The sequence below is a fragment of the Bombina bombina genome, chromosome 6 (assembly GCF_027579735.1).
Source record: "Bombina bombina isolate aBomBom1 chromosome 6, aBomBom1.pri, whole genome shotgun sequence".
Taxonomy (NCBI): domain Eukaryota; kingdom Metazoa; phylum Chordata; class Amphibia; order Anura; family Bombinatoridae; genus Bombina; species Bombina bombina.
Window position 1 is genome coordinate 951,906,689 of NC_069504.1, and position 20,695 is coordinate 951,927,383.

Here is a 20,695-nt window from a genome sequence, read left to right on the forward strand (position 1 = left end):
ATGCAAAAGCATCCCCAGTGCACTATGTTTTTTAGTTTTCTAGTTTACTTTTATGATGTTTTACAAGTTATCCTTTAGCAAGCCTCCGATAGAGGATTTAAAACTATTGTTTTTTATGTTAATGTCAATGTTTTCTCTTTCCAGCTCCCTTTCCCTTCCCAGTGACGACATATTACAGAACACCACTTATAACCCTGATTATCCACAATCTATACGGCTAAAGCTCCAGTTCAGAGACTCACAGGTAACAAAATTCACTCTGCAACACACTAACATAGACATACTAACATGACCCCTAGCATAAAGATATTGTCCCACAATGTCAGGGGCTTAAATACAGATGTAAAAAGGAGAATGGCGATGTCACAGTATACATCCCTACACGCTAACATCCTGTTCCTCCAGAAGACCCATTTACTTAAGGATAACATCCCAAAATATTGGGCAAAATATTTCAACACCCATTACCACTCGACAGCAACATCTAAAAAAAGAGGCACATCCATTCTTATACACTCTTCACTTAATTTCATACCAGAAGACATAATCACACTGAAGGAAGATATATCATAATAAAAGGGCGAATATTAGACTCAGAAATTACATTATGCAATATCTATGCACCAAATGAGAACCAACACAATTTTTTCCAACACATCTCACACTTGCTCACACAATGGTCTCATACCAAAATATTTTTAGCAGGGGACTTCAACATTACCATGAGGTCTGTTGGCCCAACTGATACCAAACCTTTAACCAATAAACAAATTAGGCATAACCGCATCGTTAAATCAATAAAGGAAAGTCTATTGCCTCACTCCCTGATAGAGACATGGGCTACATTGTATGGCTTAACCAACGACACCACATTCTACTCGGCAGCACACAAGTCTTACATTAGACTAGATTATATATTTGTTAGCCAGGTATTACAGTCTTTACTAAACAGTTCTCAAATCCATGCATGCGTATGGTCTGATCACTGGATCATCACCCTACAGGTAGAGGGACTGTGCGACCCGAGTAGGAGTAAAACGTGGACCTTTGACAAGACATATATTAGAAACCCCCAAATACATGACAACATACTTAATTTGTTAACCGAATATTGGCATATAAATACGGACACTGTATCTAATCCAGGGATTACATGGGCAGCTCATAAGGCGGTGTTAAGAGGGATACTTATCAAAGAAAAAAACGACGCAGATCAGGAAATATAGACAAAACTTAAAACAACTACATACAGAGATTGAAGAACTAGAAAGACAACACAAACTCACTAAGACAAAAGCTATTCAACAGACTCTCCAATCTAAAAGAACTGCATTGGTTACACTCCTCCAGTCACAAGCCACTAGAGCCAGTCAGAAACTTCAGGCACAATATTTTATATTTGCAAACAAACCAGACCGATATATGGCATATAAAATTAGAGAAAGATGTAGGGCCTCAGTGATTCCCCTCATTGAGACACCAAACAACAGCATGACCTCACACCCACAAGAAATAGTAGATACTTTTGCGAAGTTTTATGGGGCCCTATATGACGGGAGAAAGGTCCTACAGAATGCGGAGACAGAAACACTGACCTCAACATTCTTTACCCACAATCTATTACAAACCATATCTAATGAACAAAAGGAAGTACTAAATGCACCTATAGCCACTATAGAAGTATTAGGAGCAATTAAAGATCTCAAACCAGGAAAAGCGGCGGGTACGGATGGCTTTCCGGGTGAATATTACAAGCTCTTTAAAACAGCATTAATTCCACACCTCCTTAAATTCTGTAATTATATTATGGAGGGAGGGGACATCCCTTCTGAATTGCTAGCCGCTAAAATAGTAGTAATTCCCAAGCCTGGAAGGGATCACAAAAAATGTCAAAATTATCGCCCGATATCCCTGATCAACCAAGATCTCAAAATCTTCACCAAGATAATAGCAAACCGACTTAAACACATTTTGCCCCACTTGGTCCATCCAGATCAAGTGGGTTTTATTAAAGGTAGGGAAGCCCCAGATAATATACGTAGAGTTACTAACTTAATTCAAATCCTGAAGGAGACACAAACGCCTTCTCTGCTCCTATCACTGGATGCGGAGAAGGCGTTTGACTGCATTGATTGGGACTATATGTTCCTGGTATTACACAAGATGGGATTTGAGGGAGCAATCATTAAAGCTTTGAAGGCCATCTATTTCTCCCCAATAGCACAAGTATCATCGGCAGGATATAAATCCCAACCCTTTCCAATTCGTAATGGGACCAGACAGGGGTGCCCCTTGTCTCCACTACTCTTCGCCCTATGCATAGAGCCACTAGCCGCCAAAATTTGCTCGCAGGTAGATATAACAGGAGTTAAGATAAAGGGAGAGGAATATAAATTAACTCTTTTCGCGGACGATATACTATTGTCCTTAACGAACCCATTGATATCGCTGCCTAACCTTTACCAAACCCTAGCAACCTTTACTGCCATTTTCTCATGGTTAGGTAGAGTGGCGGCTATTAAAATGAACGCCTTACCGAGAATATTATACTTATTTAGAACCCTACCCATTAAAATTATAAAAGCAGATTTAGAGACATTGCAAAAGGAGATTCAAATATTCATTAGAGGTAATAAGACAAACAGGATATCAAAATCGATCTTAAATAGACACAAGAAACTTGGAGGCATTGGGGCCCCTAACTTAATAGATTACTATAATTCGGCCAGACTAGCGCAAGACGCTCTATTACTGAAGAGATCTAAAGAAGTTATATGGCCTAATCTAGAAGCAAATTTAGGTGGGTGGGTGAGAGTGATACAATCCTCTGGGATCCAGAGAGCACACTAACTAAGGGAGAGGTACTCAGGCCTTACACTACAAATCTCACAATAGCCACATGGAAATTAGCGAAAACTAAACACAAATTAATCCCAAAATACTCCTTATACATACCCATCAGATTCATCTTACCTAATGAACTTAGGACTCAACTTAAAAAATGGGAAAATAAAGGCTTATATAGAGTGGCAGACTTTTTAGAGGGTAAAACTACACTATCATTCACCCAACTCCAAACAAAAATAAGCCCAATGAAACTACATTGGTACCTGTACTTGCAAATACAGTCAGCTATACAAACATATCTAAGAAATCCGATAGAAGGCAACAGGTGTGGCGAAATAGGTACATATAGACACATGTGGTGGGATTGCAGGGCAATCACAGGGATTTGGAGACAGTTGTCTACCTTCCTCAGTCAAATCCTGGACGAAAATATTGACCTCACAATCCAACAGGCCCTCCTACATGAACATATTAACAGATACAATAAATATATTAACACATTTATTAAGATCCTATGCACAGTTACACAAACCTGCATAGCCAGACATTGGAAAACTGGCAGCCCAACCTGGACAGAAATATATAACAAAATTCAACATACATACACAATATATGAGCTGGCATTGAATATATTAGATAATAAAGAAACGGTACAAGCGGTATGGTACTATTGGATAAATAAATGAGCTTTATATATATAGAAATATTAGGAAATGTTACCTAAAGTGGTTAATACAACTTCAACCATCTTCACCTATTAAGGCACATATAGCATAGACTAAGAAAGGAATATGTCGTCACTCCCTACCCCCTCCCTACCCTTTTTACTCTCCTAGCCTAGTTCACTTAAATTTACCTTCTCTGAATAAGGTCTTCAGCAATTTAGAGCTCCCATAGACGGAGCAATTATCCTCAGAATTACTGAATTACTTTACTACATGTTTAGATAGGAGGAAGACGAAACCAGGCACTACAAAAGTACAACTCTTTTTTTCTTTTCAAAAAAGAAGAGAGAGGAGCTCTGGAAATAAAATAGAGCGATAGACGAAACATCATCAAAATTTGGGGACTATAGGACTTTATTATTACCTCCTAACTTTTTTTTACCTGAGAAGATTCATGTGAAGATAACTAACATGCAATAAGTTGCTACAAAGTTTTTTTTCTCTTTTCTTTCTTCTTTGAATCAAAGATTGCATAGTAATATTATATTGTAAACCTTATCTCGGTAACACCAAATACAAAAGATCAACGGAGAGGAAGGCATATTTAATGTTGTAACAGTTTATTTTAACGAAAATTAATAAAAATTATTCAAACATAAAAACCAGTAGTGTATTGATGCTCCTTCAAAAAATTATACCAAGAGTCTGAAGCACATTTTGAGATTAGAAGAGGATTTGGAAACCTGGTTATAATTGTATGTTTCTCGTAACTAATGAAAGATACATTTAGGGTTTCATTTTAAAGATATGCTCACAGTACTATATTTGGATAAAAACAATGTGGAATCGATACATGACACAATATTGAGCATTTACATTAAGAAGAAATATCAGGACATAACATATAGAAATATAGCTGCAAGCAGCGATAGAGGTGGCCATGCGCATCGACATTGCAATGGCATACAAGCAGCTAAGTCAAAATATAAAGCTTTATATAAGTTTTTACAATTCTAACATTAGCAGTTGGAAAGAAAACACATTTTCGAAATGTTTGCGTTTTTCAAGATGGCTGCCCCACCATATGACCAATACTTTCATCATGATCAGATGTAACTTTAGGTGACAATATATGGTTATACAGCAAATTTCACAGCTTTAACATAATCGGTTGCAAAGAAAACACATTTTCGAAATTTTCGCGTAAACCAATATGGATGCCACAGCTTGTGACCAATTCTTTCAACATGAACAACTGTGACTCTAGGTCAAAATATAAGGTTATACAGCAAGTTTCACAGTTATAACATAAGCAGTTGCAGAGAAAATAGATTTTTCTAAATATTCGCATAAAACAAAATGGTTGCCAGATCATATGATATGCAGCCTCCATATTATGCACAATAATTGTCACCATAGATGTCAATAAACATGGCAAAAATAAAGCATTTTTGTAAAACGTTTTTTGTTTTATTACTAGTTTAAAAATATTGTTAAGCGTTTTTTAACAATTCAAAATGGCGGCCAAATCACATGACCTATCAACTTCTCTTGAACAAATGTGAATGTTAGTCATAAGATAACTCTGTAAACAAAATTTCAAGTCTGTGCCATAAGCGGTTTCGGAGAAGAAGATTTTTGTAGTTTTTAAAAACAGCGCATACGAAACAAAATGGCCGCCAAGCTATGCATTGTATGGCTTTCAAATTGCACATACTAATGCTCACTATAGACCTCTACAATTTGCAGAAGTTTTATGAAAATTTGTAAATGTTTAATTTCACGAAGGCGATGGCGAAGTGCAAATTTTTACTGCAATATTGTCTTTAGGGGTCATGACTATGTGTACTCATGTGTCTGCTACACTGTAATATAGTTAAATAGTGTAAACATAATGTATAAAGTGCAAATTTGCACAATTAAACAGCGATTAAAAGGCGAATGGCTCATAGCACCCATGTTGATTATGGAAAATTCGCAGTTTGAACAAACTTGGTAGAGGACCTTACAAGGAGCACATGTGCAAAATTGCACTTCATTGCACTTAGCGGTTGCAGAGAAGAAGATGTTTAAAGATTTTCGCACATTTCAAAATGGCAGCTAGGTCATGTGACTAAAGCACTTCTCTTGAACAAACTTTATTGTAGGTCAGTACAGCAGTACACACAGCAAGTTTCAAAGCTGTAACATAAGCGGTTCTGGAGAAGAAGATTTTCAAGCGGTTGTCGAAATTTGTCGCAAAAAACAATATGGCTGCTAGATCACATGACCTATGAGATTTATGTTGCATAGGATTATGCACAGCATAGATCTTTAGCATTGTGCCAAGTTTCATGAGTTTTTGAGTTATGCTGTTGTTTTTATAAGCACTTGAAAAAGTGGCGGAATAATAATAATAATAATAATAATAAAAAAAATAATAAATATAGCTGCAAGCAGCGATAGAGGTGGCCATGCGCATCAACATTGCAATGGCATACAAGCAGCTAAGTCACAATATAAAGCTTTATAGAAGTTTTTACAATTCTAACATTAGCAGTTGGAAAGAAAACACATATTCTAAATGTTTGCGTTTTTCAAGATGGCTGACCCTCCGTATGACCACTACTTTCATCATGATCAGATGTTAATCTAGGTCACAACATAAGACTGTACAGCAAATGTCACAGTTCTTACATAAGCGGTTGCAGAGAAAATAGACTTTCGAATTTTTCGCGTAAACCAAGATGGCTGCCCGATCGTAATATATACAGCCTCCTTATTACGCAGAATAGTGGTCACTATAGATGTCAATAAACACGGCAACAATAAAGCATTTTTGTAAAACGGTTTTTGTTTTATTATTAATTTAAAAATATCGTTAAGCGTTTTTGAACAATTCAAAATGGCTGCCAAAGCACATGACCTATCAACTTCTCTTGAACAAATCTGAATGTTAGTCATAAGATAACTCTGTAAACAAAATTTCAAGTGTGTGCCATAAGCGGTTTCGGAGAAGAAGATTTTTGTAGTTTTTAAAAAATGCGCATACGAAACAAAATGGCTGCCAAGCTATGCATTGCATGGCTTTCAAATTGCACATACTAATGCTCACTATAGACCTATACAATTTGCAGAAGTTTTATGAAAATTTGCAAATGTTTTATTTCACGAAGGCGACTGCGCAGTGCGAATTTTTACTGCAATATTGCCTTTAGGGGTCATGACTATGTGTACTCATGTGTTTGCTACACTGTAATATAGTTAAATAGTGTAAACATAATGCATAAAGTGCAAATTACGCAATTAAACAGCGATAAAAAGGCGAATGGCTCATAGCAGCCATGTTGATTATGGAAAATTCGCAGTTTGAACAAACTTGGTAGAGGACCTTGCAAGGAGCACATGTGCAAAATTGCGCTTTATTGCATTTAGCGGTTGCAGAGAAGAAGATGTTTAAAGATTTTCGCACAATTCAAAATGGCAGCTAGGTCATGTGACTAAATCACTTCTCTTGAACAAACTTTATTCTAGGTAAGTACAGCAGTACACACAGCAAGTTTCACAACTCTAACATAAGCGGTTCTGGAGAAGAAGATTTTCAAGCGGTTGTCGAAATTTGTCGCAAAAAGCAATATGGCTGCTAGATCACATGACCTATAAGATTTATGTTGCATAGGATTATGCACAGCATAGATCTTTAGCATTGTGCCAAGTTTCATGAGTTTTTGAGTTATGTTGTTGTTGTTTTTATAAGCATTTGAATAAGTGGCGGAATAATAAAAATAATAATAAATATAGCTGCAAGCAGCAATAGAGGTGGCCAAGCGCATTGCCTATGCAATGGCATACAAGCAGCTAAGTCACAAAAATAGCTATAAAGCACGTTTTTGCAGTTCTAAGATAAACAGTTGGAAAGAAAACACATTTTTTAAATTATTGCGTTTTTAAAGATGGCTGCCACACTATATGACCAATACTTTCAGAATGAACAGATGTAAATCTAGGTCACATTATATGGTTATACAGCAAATTTCAAAGCTTTAACATAAGCGGTTGCAAAGAAAACACATTTTCGAAGTTTTTGCGCTATTCAAGATGGCGGCCATACCATGTGACCAATACTTTCAACATGAACAGATGTAACTGTATGTCACAGTATAAGGTTATACATAAAGTTTCACAGTTCTAACATAAGTGGTTGCAGAGAAAATAGATTTTTGAAATTTTCGCAAAAAAACAAAATGGCTGCCAGAATATATGATATACAGTCTCCATATTATGCACAAAAGTTGTCATCATAGATGTCAATAAGCATGGCAAAAATAAAGCATTTTGGTAAAACGGTTTTTGTTTTATTATTAATTTAAAAATATCGTTAAGCATTTTTGAACAATTCAAAATGGCTGCCAAACAACATGACGTATCAACTTCTCTGGAACAAATCTGAATGTTAGTCATAAGATAACTCTATAAACAAAATTTCAAGTCTGTGCCATAAGCGGTTTCGGAGAAGAAGATTTTTGTAGTTTTTAAAAACAGCGCATTCAAAATAAAATGGCCGCCAAGCTATGCAATGTATGGCTTTCAAATTGCACATACTAATGCTCACTATAGACCTCTACAATTTGCAGAAGTTTCATGAAAATTTGCAAATGTTTTATTTCACGAAGGCGACTGCGCAGTGCGATTTTTAACTGCAATATTGCCTTTAGGGGTCATAACTGTGTGCAATCATGTGTCTGCTGCACTGTAATATAGTTAAATAGTGTAAATATAATGCATAAAGTGCAAAGTTACGCAATTAAACAACGATAAAAAGGCGAATTGCTCATAGCGGCCATGTTTATTATGGAAAATTTGCAGTTTTAACAATCTTGGTAGATGACCTCGCAAAGAGTACATGTGCAAAATTGCGCTTTATTGCACTTAGCGGTTTCGGAAAAGAAGATGTTTAAAGATTTTCGCACATTTCAAAATGGCAGCTATATCATGTGACCAAATCACTTCTCTTGAACAAACTTTATTCTAGGTCAGTACAGCAGTACACACAGCAAGTTTCACAACTGTAACATAAGCGGTTCCAGAGAAGAAGATTTTCAAGCGTTTGTCAAAATTTCTCGCAAAAAACAATATGGCTGCTAGATCACATGACCTATGAGATTTATATTGCATAGGATTATGCACAGCATAGATCTTGAGCACTGTGCCAAGTTTCATGAGTTTTTGAGTTATGCTGTTATTATAAGCATTTGAAAAAAACGGCGGAAAAATAATAATAATAATAATAATAATAAAAATAATAATAATAATCTGAGCAAAAACAATAGGTGTCCAGCACTATAGTGCTTGGCCACCTAATAATAATAATCCTGACAATAACAATAGGTTGTCCTGCAACTTCGTTGCATGGCCACCTAATAATAATAATAATAATCCTGACAATAACAATAGGTTGTCCTGCAACTTCGTTGCATGGCCACCTAATAAGTAGATATCTTATATATATTTATCAGATGATAAAGGCCAATGCATAGTAAATAATTAAAATCCAAAAGCGCATGTTTTGGAAATATATATGTTGAAAATTAAACACAACACAATAATTATTTGGTAATTTTAAAATATTGTTGGCAAACATATTAAACAAGATGGAGTATATTCATTGTTGAACATTCATGGATTAGCACTTGCCTCAAAATATATTTGGGATCAAAAACACATTGCCCTCATTTGTTTCTTCCACGAGACAGCCATCAATAGATATTTATTTGCTCTTTATCCATCTATGTTTCAACAATATAAATGATTGACACAATCCATAATCAAAAGAAAATCATGGTTTCAAACTTGTGTTCTCATTCGCAAATCAAATATTGCGGGACAACGTCATCCAATAAAAGGACAGATTTAACACCTTTGCATGAGACGTCTTATGAAACATGGCGCATCCAAGATCGGGTAAAAACTTAATCCAATCAAAGGCTGGATTTAACACCTTTGCATGAGACGTCTTACGCAACATGGCGCATCCGAGATCGTGTAAAAACCTCATCCAATCAAAGGACGGATTTAACACCTTTGCATGAGATGTCTTACGCAACATGGCGCATCCGAGATCGCGTAAAAACCTCATCCAATCAAAGGACGGATTTAACACCTTTACATGTTAATAACAAACGTATTTATATTTTTAAAAATTGAGTATGTGCTATATTGTTATCTATGAAGCGCGTTTGTTTCATGTAATGCACAGCTTCACATAATGTAACGCTAGATAGCGTAATACTTTGGTATTACTTTGTTGGTAAAAAATATATATTTCATTACAATAGGAAGATTAGGAAATATTTTGGAAGCAGCAGGGTTTAACAAAAATAATGCTACTATATACATTACGAAAATGTGGATTGTTTATACATTCTATGTTACCTATGTAGAAATATATTGTTGTATAATTAAATATAATCACAAATAGAGATTAATCATCTCAAATGTGTGCATTACACACAGTGATTTCTTTGGTTATACTACTACAATAAGATTTAATGAACATTTGAATATATGTGTTGTCAACATTCAGATACGTCTGTTTTAAAGATATTATAACATATTAACATACATTAACATATAGCACTTTTGCAGGAAACTCACCTCACTGATATAGAACATGAGAAATTAAAAACTAGATGGGTGGGACAAGTATTTTTCTCTCCCACAACGGCCTGGAGAAAAGGGTGGCTATTTTGATCAGAAAGGCCCTGCCAGTACAGATAACAATTGTTGAGACAGATCCTAACGGCAGGTCTATCCATAGCAGCCCTGCAAATGGCTGGGCAATCCTACCTAATTGGAAATATATATGTTCCAAATCGCCCAATACTGCAATTCTGGCAGACCCACCAAGCCATCTTATTATTACATGCAGATAAACCCATTCTTTTAGGGGGGAGATTTTAATCTAGCACAGACACTTCCCGTAGATTGTAAATCAGGAAGGGTTAGTCTAAACCAAGGTAAGACAGCCAATAGGAGACATAGAATGGAAACTAATACTATAAATAATTTTAAAAACATATTAGGTCTTATAGATCCCCGAGATCTCAACATCCGAAGCAGAGAGACTTCACATGTATATCTAAAGCACACAAGTCCCTCTCGCGTATAGATTATTATTATTTCTTTCTAATGACACGATGAGTCCACGGATCATCTAATTACTATTGGGATATTCACCTCCTGGCCAGCAGGAGGCGGCAAAGAACACCACAGCAAAGCTGTTAAATATCACCTTCCTTCTATCCAACCCCAGTCATTCTCTTTCCCTACGTTAGTATAAGGAAGTGGTAAAGTTAGGTGTCTGAAAAGATTCTTCAATCAAGAGTTTATTATTTTATTTGCAGTACAAGTAATGTGCTGTTTTTACTCCAGGGTGTAGCTGTAGTCCATTTCAGTCTCTTCAGTAGAGCATTGGTGGCTTTTAAGCAAAGGGAACTTGTGGGACATAATTCTCACTGCGCCTCCCTCATATTTAAATAAAAGTTGCAGCCCTTATTTTTATTTTCCACAGGTCCATTAGAGGGAAAGGACCTCTCAAACCTAGTGAGCTGCCTTGCTGCCAGGCAGATTTTATTGAGGTAAGTGCTAATTTATTTTCTTAAGCTGCTTTAAGGAAAAGACATGGCACTTTACTATTTCCCTGACAGGGATACTTAATACATTACTCCTAGTGTTGTAAGGGGGGGATTATGTATGGCAGTATTGCAGGCACTGGGGACTTGAGGAGAACTTAGCTCATTTTGGTGGTTTTATTAACGTTTTTGCATTAAGATGTCTGCTAAGATGTTATTTTTGACACGCCCATGATGGGCGGGGCTTGTGTGAGGTAAAAATGTATCTCTTGTGCATTTTTTATTCTCTCACTTCCTGTGTATGGAGGAGAGATATCTGCATCTTATCGTTTTTCAAGTTTAACTGTCATTTGTTAGCCTGTCATTACTGAAACAGCTCTAGTTTACATTCAGGTTTTAAAAAATAAAGCAGTTTCTTTTTAAATAGGCACCTCAGCAAAGCTATTGCTGAGGTGTAGAGGCTGTTTAAGGTGTTATTAAGACGTTTTTATTACTCAATATCTTGTAAAATAAAGCATTCATTTTTGCATTGCATCAAAAATAAAGCAGTTTCGTTTAAAATTTAAAGAAACAGTAAAGTTTGTTTCTTTATTTAAATTGTTCATAATTTAATTATTTATATTTATTCCGTTAAGATAGCCCAAGACTCTGTTACAGATTAGAGATGTCCTTTATGTTTAAATGCTAATATTGAACCACCAATTCCTTTTTGTTCCTCATGAGAACATTAAATCTTAAGGATAGATTTTTTGAGCCTATGTTGTCTAAGACGGATGCTGTCCAGGAGTCTTCTGACAATGTGCAAGATATGCCACATTTTTCACCTCAACTTTACAAGTATTATGATGTACCTTCCATGCTGGAATGTTTTCCCGTACCAGATCGGGCTTCAGAAATTATCGTTAAGGAATGGGAGAAGCCGGGTATTCCTTTTTCTCATTCTCCTATTTTTAAGAAGATGTTTCCCATTGATGACTCTATCAAGGAGTCTTGGCAAACGGTCCCCAAGGTGGAAGGGGCAATTTCCACTTTAGCTAAGAGAACTACTATTCCAATAGAGTATAGCTGTTCTTTTAAGGACCCTATGAATAAGAAACTGGAGGGTTTTCTTAAGAAAATGTATGTTCACCAGGGTTTACAATGGCAACCTGTGGTGTGTATCGCTACTGTTTCTAGCGCAGCATACTGGTTTGATGCGTTGTCTGATTGCTTTCAAACAGACATTCCCCTTGAAGAGATCCAGGACAGGATCAGGGCTCTTAAATTGGCCAATTATTTCATTTCTGATGCTTTCTTTCAAGTTATCAAGTTGGGAGCAAAGATTTCTAGTTTTGCCATTCTGGCTCTAAGAGCTTTATGGCTGAAATCTTGGTCTGCAGATGTGTCGTCTAAGCTTTTGTCTATTCCTTACAAGTGTAAGACCTTGTTTGGCCCAGCTTTGGCTGATATTATTTCTGACATTACAGAAGGAAAGGGTAATTTCCTTCCTCAATATAAGAAATCTAAGCAGAAGGGACGTAAGGGTAATTTTTGTTCCTTTCGAAACTTCAAGGGTAACACTTCCTCTCCCTCTACAAAACATTCAAGACCTTTCCCCCCAGGGGCAGATTTCTTCTCTCAAGATTATCTGTAGACCAGATAAAAAGAGAGGCGTTCTTACGTTGTGTTCGGGATCTATCCGAAATGGGAGTGATAGTTTCTGTTCAGACCAATCTTGGATCTCAAGAGTCTAAACATATTCCTCAGAGTACCGTCCTTCAAAATGGAAACTATTCGTTCCATTCTTCCCTTAGTTCAAGAGGGTCAATTTATGACAACAGTAGATTTAAAGAATGCATACCTTCATGTTCCCATCCACAGGGATCATCACAAGTTTCTGAGATTTGCTTTTCTCCACAAACACTTCCAGTTTGTGACTCTTCCTTTCGGACTAGCTACAGCTCCCAGAATTTTTTCTAAGGTTCTGGGATCTCTGTTGGCAGTGCTCCGGTTACAGGGTATTGCAGTGGCGCCTTATCTAAATGACATTCTGGTTCAGGCTCAGTCTTTTCATCTAGCAAGCTCCCACACAGAGATGCTTGTATCCTTCCTGCGCTCTCACGGTTGAAAGGTGAATCTGGAAAAGAGTTCCTTAATTCCATCTACAAGGGTAGTGTTTTTGGGAACCATAATAGATTCCGTTTTGATGAAAATATTTCTGACGGAGGTCAGAAAATCCAAGATTTTCTAATCTCGTCTGTCTCTTCAGTCCTCTCCTCAGCCATCATTGGCTCAATGTATGGAGGTAATCGATCTCATGGTAGCCGCCATGGATATTATTCCTTTTGCTCATTTCCATCTCAGACCTCTGCAGTAATGCATGCTCAGACAGTGGAATGGGGATTATGCGGATCTGTCTCCGTGAATTCATTTGGATCAGATGACAAGAGATTATCTTCCTTGGTGGTTGTCTCAGGATCATCTCTCCCAGGGAACCTGTTTTTGCAGACCTATCTGGGTGATAGTGACTACGGAAGCCAGCCTGACAGTTTGGGGAGCAGTCTGGGGCCTTCTAAGGGCTCAGGGGACATGGACTCGGGAAGAATATGTTCTCCCCATAAACATTCTAGAGCTAAAAACAATCTTCAATGCTCTTCTGGCCTGGCCTCAGTTAGCTTCTGCTCGGTTTATCAGATTTCAGTCGGACAACATAACCTCAGTGGCTTACATCAACCATCAGGGTGGAACTCGGAGTTCTTTGGCCATGAAAGAGGTGTCCAAGATTATTCAGTGGGCGGAGACCCACAACTGTTGTCTATCTGCGATCCACATTCCAGGAGTGGACAATTGGGAAGCGGATTTTTCTGAGCAGACAGACCTTTCACCCGTGGGAATGGGAATTGCATCCGGAAGTGTTTAACAACTTGATTCTCAAATGGGGACAGCCGGATCTAGATCTCATGGCATCTCGTCAGAATGCCAAGCTCCCGAGGTACGGGTCGAGGTCCAGGGACCCTCAGGCTGTTCTGATAGATGCTCTGGCAGTTCCTTGCAATTTCAATCTTGCATACCTATTTCCTCCATTAGCTCTCCTTCCTCGGGTCATTGCTCGGATCAAGTAATAGAGGGCGTCGGTGATTATCATTGCTCCAGCGTGGCCTCGCAGGATTTAGTATGCAGACCTAGTGGAGATGTCATCTCTTCCTCCTTGGAAACTTCCTCTACGAAAAGACCTTGTACTTCAAGGGCCCTTCCTTCATCCAAATCTAGTTTTCTCTGAAGCTGACTAATAAAAGATTGAACGCTTAATTTTATCTAAGCGTGTTTTTTCAGATCAGGTCATTGAGACTATGATTCAGGCTTGCAAGCCTGTTACCAGGAAAATTTACCATAAGATTTGGCGTAAATATCTGTATTGGTGCGATTCCAAAAGCTACTCTTGGAGTAGAGTTCTGATTCCTAGGATTTTATCTTTTCTCCAAGAGGGTTTGGAGTAGGGGTTATCGGCAAGCTCCTTGAAAGGTCAAATTTCTGCCTTATCTATTTTGTTACATAAACGTCTGGCAGAGGTACCAGATGTTCAATCATTCTGTCAGGCCTTGGTCAGAATCAGGCCTGTGTTCAAACCTGTTACTCCTCCCTGGAGTCTTAATCTTGTTCTTAAGGTTCTTCAGCAGGCTCCTTTTGAACCTATGCATTTCTTAGAAAGTTTTGTTTCTTGTTGCTATTTCTTCTGCTCGTAGAGTCTCTGAACTCTCAGCTTTACAGCATAAGTCTCCCTATCTTATCTTTCACTCGGATAAGGTTGTTTTACGTACTAAATTGGGTTTTCTTCCTAAAGTAGTTTCAGATTGGAACATTAATCAGGAGATTGTTGTTCCTTCTTTACGTCCTAATCCTTCTTTTCATAAGGAACGTCTTCTGCACAACCTAGACGTGGTTCGTGCTCTGAAATTCTATTTACAGGCGACTAAGGATTTTCGTCAGTCTTCTGCTCTGTTTGTAGTTTTCTCTGGGAAATGTAAGGGACAGAAAGCTACGGCTGCTTCTCTTTCTTTGTGGTAGTATAATTCGTTTCACCTATGAAACTGCTGGACAGCAGCCTCCCGAGAAGGTTACAGATCATTCTACAGGGGCTGTTTCCTCTTCCTGGGCATTCAAAAATGAAGCTTCTGTAGAACAGATTTGCAAGGCTGCAACTTGGTCCACTCTACATACTTTTTCAAAATTCTATAAGTTTGATACTTTTGCCTCGGCTGAGGCTTCCTTTGGGAGAAAGGTTCTTCAAGCAGTGGTGCCTTCTGTTTAGGTTCCCTGTCTTGTCCCTCCCTTATCATATGTGTCCTCTAGATTGGGTATTGATTCTTAATAGTAATTAGATGATCCATGGACTCATCGTGTCATTAGAAAGAAAATAAAATTTATGCTTACCTGATAAATTTATTTATTTCTTGACACGATGAGTCCACGGCCCGCCCTGTTTTTGATTACAGGATATTTTTTGTAATGTTATAAACCTCAGGCACCTCTGCACCTTGTTATTTCCTTTCTCTCTTTTACTTCGGTCGAGTGACTGGGGTTGGAAAGAAGGGAGGTGATATTTAACAGCTTTGCTGTGGTGTTCTTTGCCGCCTCCTGCTGGCCAGGAGGTGAATATCAAGAAAGAAAAAAAGAAAGAAATTTATCAGGTAAGCATAAATTTCGTAGTTTTTTTTTTTTTTTAAATAATCTTTTATTGAGATTTATGATAATAGACAAAAACAGCATGTGCACATTGACAGTAATGATAACAGGTACAATACAGGTACTCTGGTATTAGGAGTGAGTATAGGTTAATACATTGTTATCGATCTTCAAATAGGTACAAGTAGAGTGATATGTATAAATAATTGCTGTAAACGTATATGTGTTTAACATATTGGATTATCTAATCACTGTGCCAATTAAAATATTACATTAAAATCTCTTTTTTAAATATTAGAAATTTGTCTATTTCCCATTTTGACAAACGGCCACTCTTAGGCCATGACTATGGAAAGTATGAAAAAATAGGGAATGGTATTGTTGAACATTGAGGGGGAAGGGGATAGTAGTGAAAGGAAGAAGCATGCAGTGGTTTCCACGTGAGGTTAGCTAGTGACATGTAGGGACATATAGAAATCTGTATCTCTCATTAGTGGAACACAGTAAACAAGAACATTATCAAACGTGCTCATTCAGGGGCCTATGGTGACTGAGTGTAATGTGATAAAAACATAAATGCTACTATATTCCTGTATATATTCTCAGTACCTGGTTTGAAGTATAAGTAGGAGTTGTGTCACTGCATGCATATCACAAGCTATCATATCACTAGATTAAACTAAAATAAGTATACGCTTCTAAAAGTAATATCTATATTTTAATAATGTAAGGGAAAGGTCAATGGGATATATTTTCCTGGGTTTATCCAATAAACCATACTTTGGAGGGGGGGTGATGGCCTAACGAGAAGAGGGTGGTCGTCTTGATAGGGTAGGGGTAATGAAATAAGATAAAGTCTAGTACTTAAGAATTTTCCATTACCCATCTAGAAATATTTATATAAAATATCCTTTTTGTTTCTATACCTTACTATAAGTAGTAGGGGGTCTGGGACACTCAATCAAAATTAAACTTTCATTATTCAGATAGAGCATGCTATTTTAAACAACTTTCCAATTTACTTCCATTAACAAAATGTGCACAGTCTTTTTATATTTAAACTTTTTGAGTCACCAGCTCCTACTGAGCATGTGCAAGAATAAGTGTGTATTCATTTGTGAATGGCTGATGGCTGTCACATGGTATGTGTATGCATTTGTGATTGGCTGATGGCTGTCTGTAATGTATGTAATGTTTCTATTGAAAAGTATATTTCCAAGAGAACATGCACAAAATAAACTTCAGTATGAGATCTGAAAATCCACCCTGCCTCACACCAAACTTTGGACTCTTAGATGAAGTTAAGAATCCTGTTTTGCTCACTGACTGGGGGATGACTTTTCAGTCATAGACTAATAGGGAGAAGAGAGATTGAGTCCCAATTCAGGATCCCTATATACTCATGAGTAGCTGTATAAAATATAGTGACACTCAAATACAAATAGAAAGGTATGCAAAATGAGGAGGAACATACAAACACTATATTACAGGCAAATAACAGTGAAAGCGAGTACTAGAATCAAAGTCACAAGTAGAGAAAATGTATATGATAAGCTGTTAGCTCATGACAATGAATATAGTTAATAGGATTACCGGTACATTTACTTGACACAGATCACTCAGTAAACCTTTCTAAAATGCTTAGCCTGCGGTCTTGGAGCAAAGGTGGAAAGCAGAATATAAGCCTGGTTTAAAAGGCACAAACGTTCAGTTAAAGTAAATTAGAATACCGTGTGTTGTTTGCTGATGCAGAACAACTCCGTGTGGAAATGCTTCCTAGAGAGCCCGACGGCGTCTGATGACGTCAGGAGATGAGAGAAGAGCTGTGGCTGAGTTAGGCTGTGAGGGAGAGGTGCGCTGCTGAAATCCGTGCTGCAGCAGTACAGCTGATGATAGCGAGAGAGAGAGAGGCAGGCTCCGTTTTCACTGAGGGTTGAAATATAGACAGGTGAGACTCAAAACAACAGCTATGTGTAAATCTCCCAACACTTAGTAATATAAATATCTAGTAGAGAGCGTGGAATGCACAGTTCTTAGTGCCAGAAATCTCCTTTTAGCAAAGATTCAAAAACTATAGTCAACGACTAGAGGTATACTGTGAAGTCCTAAGACAAACTTAGCAAATTACCTAGCAAAGAGGCTGTAGAGGAGGAGCCTTAAAGGGCCACTAAACCCAAAATCTTTCTTTCATGATTAAGATAGAGAATAGAAACTTAAACAACATTACAATTTACTTATATAATTTATTTTGCTTCATTTTTTAGATATCCTTGGTTGAAGAAAAAGCAATGCACATGGTGAGCCAATCACACGAGGCTTCTATGTGCAGCAACCAATCAGCAGCTGCTGAGCATATCTAGATATGCTTTTCAGCAAAGAATATCAAGAGAATAAAACAAATTAGATAATACAAGTAAATTAGAAAGATGTTTAAAATTGCATTATCTTTCTAAATCATGAAAGAAAAAATGTGGGTATCATGTCCCTTTAAATAGGCAGTGGTGTGTAAATCTTTAAAGGTACATACACATTGTTATGACACAGTCACATGGTACATGGGGAGTGGAAAAAGACAACTTCTACTACTCAAAAATCTACTACTCAAGTTCAGACTAAGTGCTATTGCATTGTCTTGTTATCTTGCATTTGTTGATTATGCAAATCTACTGTGTTGACTGGTCCTTTAACCCCTTAACGACTGAGGACGTGCAGGGTACGTCCTCAGAAAAAAGGCAGTTAATGCCTGAGAACGTACCCTGCACGTCCTCAGTGTGGAAAGCAGCTGGAAGCGATCCTGATCACTTCCAGCTGTTTTCCGGTTATTGCAGGATGCCTCGATATTGAGGCATCCTGCAATAACATTTTTTACCCCTCCGGTGCAGAGAGAGCCACTCTGTGGCCCTCTCTGCACCGGACATCGATGGCCGCATTCGTTGGTGGGTGGGAGCTGAAGTGGGAGGTGGGTGGGCGGCCATCGATGGCTTCTTGGTAAAAGAGGGGGGCGGGATCGCCGGGGGCGCGCACGGGGGGTGGTGGGCGGGCGCGTGCACGGGGAGGGAGCGGGTGGGAACCACTTACACTACAGAAAGGGTTTTTTTATTATGGGGAGAAAGGAGGGATAAAATCCCTGAATAAAGTAATCTAAGGGATCTGGGAGGGGGTGGGGGATTAGTCTTGGGGGGGGGGGGGGAAGCTAAACTGCAGAAAAAACAAAAATAAAAAAAAATAGACATTTTTACATGCAAACTGGGTACTGGCAGACAGCTGCCAGTACCCAAGATGGCCCCCAATAAGGCAGAGGGGGAGGGTTAGAGAGCTGTATTGGGGGGGATCAGGGAGGTTGGGGGCTAAGGGGGGAATCTTACACAGCAGCATATGTAAATATGCTATATATAAAAAAAGGATACCTTTTATTTTAGTACTGGCAGACTTTCTGCCAGTACTTAAGATGGCGGGGACAATTTTTGGGGTGGGGGAGGAAAGAGAGCTCTTTGGGAGGGATCAGGGGGTCTGATGTGTCAGGTGGGAAGCTGATCTCTACACTAAAGCTAAAATTAACCCTGCAAACTCCATACAAGCTACCTAATTAACCCCTTCATTGCTGGGCATAATTCACGTGTTGTGCGCAGTGGCATTTAGCGGCCTTCTAATTACCAAAAAGCAACACCAAATCCATATATGTCTGCTATTTTTGAACAAAGGAGACCCCAGAGAAGCATTTACAACCATTTGTGCCATAATTGCACAAAATGTTTGTAAATGATTTCAGTGAGAAATCTAAAATTTTGAAAAATTTAACGTTTTTCTTTATTTGATCGCATTTGGCGGTGAAATGGTGGCATGAAATATACCAAAATGGGCCTAGATCAATACTTTGGGATGTCTTCTAAAAAAAAATATATACATGTCAAGGGATATTCAGGTATTCCTGACAGATATCAGGGTTCCAATGTAACTAGCGCTCATTTTGAAAAAAAGTGGTTTGGAAATAGCAAAGTGCTACTTATATTTATTGCCCTATAACTTGCAAAAAAAAGCAAAGAACGTGCAAACATTGGGAATTTCTAAACTCTGGACAAAATTTAGAAATTATTTAGCATGGGTGTTTTTTGGTGGTTGTAGATGTGTAACAGATTTTGGGGGACAAAGTTAGAAAAAGTGTGTTTTTTTCCATTTTTTCCTCATATTTTATATTTTCTTTTATAGTAAATGATAAGATATGATGAAAATAATGGTATCTTTAGAAAGTCCATTTAATGGCGAGAAAAACGGTATATAATATGTGTGGGTACAGTAAAAGAGTAAGAGGAAAATTACAGCTAAACACAAACACTGCAAAAATGTAAAAATAGCCTTGGTCCCAAATGGACAGAAAATGGAAAAGTGCTGTGGTCATTAAGGGGTTAAACTTTGTATCTGACAATGTAAAGCATATAATACTGGATAGCTATAGTATAGAGTGTTTTAAGTCCAAGTAATGTTAGGCAAATACACTTTGTACTAGGGCTTCCAAATCTAATAGTGCATAACTCTTCACAAAAAATACCCTACTTTCTAATGAGAGGTACTATCTAAACTTAAAAGAATAAAATAAAGATAAAATAGAAAAAATAAAAACTGACGATAAAAAGATTAGATATAATATGACCAAAAAAGAAAGAGATTTTTTAAGCAATTTACAAAGCGATAAGGACATAACTATTAAACCGGTCAATAAGGGCGGTGGGGTAGTTATTATGGATACAGTAAAATATATAGCAAAAGCTAATCGCCTCTTAAATGATGTCGATACATATAAGAAATTAAAATTAAATCCGACAAAAAACATAAATACAAAGTAATACACTATTTTGAAGAAAGCAAAGGATGAGAGATTAATAAATACAAAATAATTTGAGTTCATATATCAAA

The 20,695-nt window shown here is 37.5% G+C and overlaps 1 protein-coding gene across 1 annotated transcript in view; it reads right to left on the minus strand.

The window, feature by feature from the left end:
• The window catches only part of SLU7 (SLU7 homolog, splicing factor), a 60,967-nt gene extending 43,374 nt beyond the window's left edge, over nucleotides 1-17,593 (minus strand). The window contains exon 1 of the mRNA XM_053718590.1: nucleotides 17,515-17,593. The gene's annotated coding sequence lies outside the window, so the exon portion shown is untranslated. The remainder of the gene's footprint in view (nucleotides 1-17,514) is intronic.
• Between the last annotated feature and the right edge of the window lie 3,102 nt (nucleotides 17,594-20,695).